This window comes from Amblyomma americanum, chromosome 11, assembly GCF_052857255.1.
Source record: "Amblyomma americanum isolate KBUSLIRL-KWMA chromosome 11, ASM5285725v1, whole genome shotgun sequence".
Taxonomy (NCBI): Eukaryota; Metazoa; Arthropoda; class Arachnida; order Ixodida; family Ixodidae; genus Amblyomma; species Amblyomma americanum.
In genome coordinates, this window is record NC_135507.1 from 74,250,588 (window position 1) to 74,255,458 (window position 4,871).

At 49.3% G+C, this 4,871-nt stretch overlaps 1 non-coding gene across 1 annotated transcript; it reads right to left on the reverse strand.

Moving 5' to 3' along the window:
• Window positions 1–4,508: 4,508 nt before the first annotated feature.
• TRNAS-GCU (transfer RNA serine (anticodon GCU)) lies at window positions 4,509–4,581 on the reverse strand. The gene has a single exon. It is a non-coding gene; the product is annotated as a tRNA-Ser (tRNA).
• Between the last annotated feature and the right edge of the window lie 290 nt (window positions 4,582–4,871).

Below are 4,871 nucleotides of genomic sequence, written 5' to 3' on the forward strand. Positions count from 1 at the left end.
AACAGAAGCGAACAACAATGTGCCCCTTTAAACGTCATATCAGAAGGTTTGAAACAGCAATTTAGCAGCACAGCGCGAGCATGTAATCAGTTCCATGCCCACATCTTCATTAAAAAAAATGAAAAGGAATCAGCTACCACATCATCATACATTCATTATAGTTTTGCATTTTTTCGCCGCTGCAACAACGCTACGCTGGTGCTTTCGCCTCGTGTCATGGTGTTTCGGCATAATAAGCGAATTTCCGAGAATGAACAAGGAACAGGAGACCAAAGAGAGGTTATTCGGAAGGATAAAAAAAGCGAAATTATATTTGCATCTGCTTGCATTACGGAACGGGAATATACATAATTAGTGTTAATTCGAAAGGGGAAGTCAACGATCAAAAGCTTCGACGGTGTTATACAGGCTTTTCTGGCTTCGTGCTTTTTTAATCAAATCAGCAGGTGTCCTTGTTAGGAACCACTTGAATCGCATTCTATCGCATGTGCCGACTACTCCAGTTTCTATTAAGTCAGCTTGTAATGTACAGCAGGATCCCCTTTATTGGACCGCAAGGCAAGAGCCATGACGTCAGTGCCGGCAACGAGCATGAACACGAAGCAGTCTTGCTTGGGTCCATCCGGGCTGCGGCGAATGTATTGCGTGCTTGTTGGACTGAACTTATTTGTTTGCGGCATGAAACAAAGCTACCGCGGGTCAACGTGAGTTACGTGCTTTGCGCGCTCCCTGGAGTTTGAGCCGACCGGCAGGCAGCTACGGCTGCTACGCCAGCGGGGCAAGGGGGAGTGAGAGTGGCGTGCTGTGACAATAACACTCCTTCCGGGAAGACCAGAGGGGTGCATACTCCTGTCGGCTCGGGCTGAACGGACGTTACGGCGCAGCAGCGAAAGATAAGAGCGGACTGCGGCATCCGGTTGTCTAGACAGGGGAAACCGAACACCAAGCGTCATCACTGCATGAACATTGCGGCGGTGCCCTGCAACTCCGCTTCGGAAGCGGCACTCGTCGGAGTAAGACGTGGCAACTGCAAAAAGTCTCGACCTCAAAATTTCGACCTCCCTAAATGACGACCTCACTCAACCTCAAACTCATGCGTGAGGTTGAGGTCTGATTTGCTGACCTCACTCACATAATTTATAGCCGTCGCCGACCTCACTTCAACCTCACCTCACGACGTGAGGTTGAGGTCATTTTGAGGTTGAGGTTGACCTCTTGAGGTCGCCCACCTCTGGTCGTCAGCGATAACAGCTCATTTAATCAAGCTCATGACAAGTGCGTAATGTAATAAACCTGCAGGCTAAGCATTTACGAGTTTTCGCTCACCACTCTCCGCTTACGCAGTCCTCTATACCCACGTCATACTCTCCTCCTTCCTCAGTAACCACCGTCCGAGTGGTTCCCATGGCAATGAACTCACCGGTTACGCCGACGGCTACGACATACAACTGCTACTACTACGACGACGATGACGACGACGCGAAACCCAGGGAAGGGCGCATATAACAGCTCTCGCTGTAATATCGGATGCAGTTGTCCAGTGCCTCTTAAACGTAGTGGGACAGGCGATGTACGCGGACAGCCGATGGTGTTTCGGCGTTTACAGGTTCCAATAGAAGCGAAACGTATAGTAGGTGGAGTTACAAATCAGGTGGGAGATCTAGGAGCTAAGGGGGACGGAGAGAGCAATTTTCTAGGATAGTATGGTCGTAGTTACCGTACGGCAGGGCTATACATGTGGTGAGTTGCTGTCGGGGGATTGGTTTTGCAGTGCACTTCGCCTCACTGATGAGGATATAACAGTGGTTGTGGTTTGGGGCATCGGGCTTTGCAATGTCACTTCGTTCGGACATAATCCGCTCTTTCGTGTATGCTGACGTCACTTGCACAAAATGAGAGAACACAGTTTTTACTCAAGGGTGAATTCAATCCTCTCAAAAACAAAATAAAGGCTAGCGGAATGCCCTACCACGTACTGGTATCGGGTCAAGCATACAAAGTGGTGTTACCGACAGAGCATAAAAAGGTTGAAGTCAGCGAAAAATATGAGAATCCCAGGCTCCATTCGGTCAGCCGACTGGCCTACCTCTTTTAGTTTGTATAATCATCCACCTAGTTTTATTCGGACAACCAGTTTCTTTTTCAGTGAACAGCGCCTAAAAATGAGGGTACAAAAAGAGGGACTAAATCTAAGCTAAGCTGGGTAGACAGAGTAAACGTTTCACAATTCTCTTCACCCGAGAGTCCGGGCACGTGGGTGGCAGAGAGAGCGATGGGAAGCAGACGATAGTTAACTTGTCTTCTAAGTTGCTTCTTACTGCTCTGTACGAAGTCGAAGAATTACTATTTTGCTCTACAGACTGGCCGGCCGAAGCTCGGACTGCATGCACCCTGCATGTTTAAAGAGTTTCACAAGAGACTCCACCGTAAATTTTAACTGCGAAAGAAACAAGAAGGAAACCTAATCGCCGCAATTGAGGTTCAGTGGCGGCATGCATGGGGCAGTGATTTCACAGTTAAAAACGAAATTAAAAAAAGAATACGAGAAAAAATGAGAATTGAACAAAGGGATCCTCATTTAGTAGCGAAAGCGAGTCTGAAGGGGGATAAGTCGGGCGATGGCGAGAGGGGGTGGTGGGGGGTGAAACGGGGTCGGTGTCCACCAGCGGCCGAGTAGTCTGTTTCTGGCTGCAATTACCGACGCTTACACGCCAGCGAGCTTTCTTATTGCTACTGGTTCTCCGCTGTCGGCTCTTCTGCTGTCTCTGGCCGCCTAGCTAGGGGGGGGGGGGGGGGGGGGGGGTCACGCTAGACCGCTTCGCCTCGGGCCGACGTGGCCGAGCGAGACATGTCGTCACACGTACGCGACGGTGCGGGACAAAGATGCTACAGCTAGGCGTCGGGGGCACACTGTCGGGCCATTCCTCAGCGGCTCCGCTCTTTCTTGGCTCATTCCTTGTGCTCGCCTTAATTGTAGCCGCGATTCCGTTTCTCCCTTGTCCTCAGTTTACGCCCGCTCGGGCCAAACATTGTGTACACTGCATACGGCCTCTTTTCAATCGTTGTCGGTCATGCCATCCTTGCTGTGTGCATGCCGTCGCTTCAAATGAACGTATGCAAGTGTGGGTTTGGTTTATGGCGGTTTAACGTCTCAAAGCGACTGAGACTATGGGGGACGCCGTAGTGAAGGGCTACCATCAGGAACAAAAGACAATCGAAGCCGGTAGCTCTAATATTAGTGGGTGGCTCGAGACCCCACTTGTAGAGGTGAAGGTCGGACTAAGGTGCTCTGATAAGTGGTGTAATCATATGAAGTGATCACTATAGCAGATACAGCTCGTGGGTAAAAAACGTCGAGGATTCTGGCGTACCCTTGATTAGTTCAGTTTTGAAGGAAAACAAGTGATTGCTTAAAGCAGCTTGTCTCAGACTGGTTGACGAAATTGTACCCAGAATGATGTTGAGGGGTATGAGTACTTAGGCGTTTCTTTTTTTTTTTTTGCAAGCGGTGTTGGGGGGGGGGGGGGGGGGTCGGAAAAAGATTTCGCTGCGGGGAAATTTGAGCGGATCCAGAGCCGTGGTTGTCTTGACAGAGAGAGCAGTTCACGCTGCCCACTCTAGGCCAGTTGTTTTGACCCGTGTGATTTTAATAGTCGGCACAGTGTTCGAAGACGTAATCTACACTTTCTTTCAAAATCCCGCGGGTTCACCGAGTCATCGGAGATTTCCCAGGATTTCGAAACCATTACCATCGCCACCTGGAGGGAAGTGGCGGCAACGGGGGAGGGTATTGACCTCCCAGTAACAGCATCATCATCCCTAATGATTAGCTGCAAGTATTTCTATTTTCCCGCACAATAATTGTCTTTGGTTGCTGGGTAATGTACAATATTTAATCAATATTCTGGCAACGTTTAATGTGGTAGCGGTATATCAGACTTCCCCGGGCTCATAAGGGTACACTGTTAGCATCATCATCATCGCCATCATCTCGAGAGTCAAAGGCATGTGTCGTTGCACGATCTTTGCAGTATGATGTACATGAGAACTGGCGCGTTTACCTGCTGGACAATCCAAATGTTCTTAATGTGGGCCTGGTTGTGGGCACACTTTGTAATGCGTCATGCGCGGCATGTGTAGTAGTGTTGGATCCATATGCATCTTGAAATGTGGGTGGAAGGGGGGAGGATGTGGGCCTGATATGACGAGATTACATCGTTGTCACGTGCGTAGGTGTGATGTCATATTACAGCGTCGTCACGTGACTGGGTTTGATGGCACATTACATCGCCGTCATGTGACCTGGTATGACGTCACACTCATATGGTGTCATTACTAATAATACCAATTAGTTTAGTTTATGGGGGTTTAACGTCCCAAAGCATCTCAGGCTATGAAGGACGCCGTAGTGAAGGTCTCCGGAAATTTCGACCACCTGGGGTTCCTTAACGTGCACTGACATCGCACAGTACACGGGCCTCTAGAATTTCGCCTCCATCGAAATTCGACCGCCGCAGCCGGGATCGAACCAACGTCTTTCGGTCAGCAGCCGAGCGCCTTAACCACTGAGCCACCACGGCGACCTTATACCAATTAGTCTTAGCGTTACCCAATTATATTAATTAGCATTACTTAACTACGTGACGTCCCCATCTTCGTCGCGTGACTCGTCGGCTCGTGACGTCGCATGGCGCCGTTTCTTACGGATACTTTTTTGTGGACATGACCTGGAAAGTGAGCCATCTAATGCTTTCGCATTAATAAAAGACGCCGCTCGCTTCTGCACAGACATAAATACAACGTGCCTCTGTTGGTGTACTACAGTCGCAGCTTGTTAAGTGCTTTCGAAGGCAACACACAGAGGACTAAAA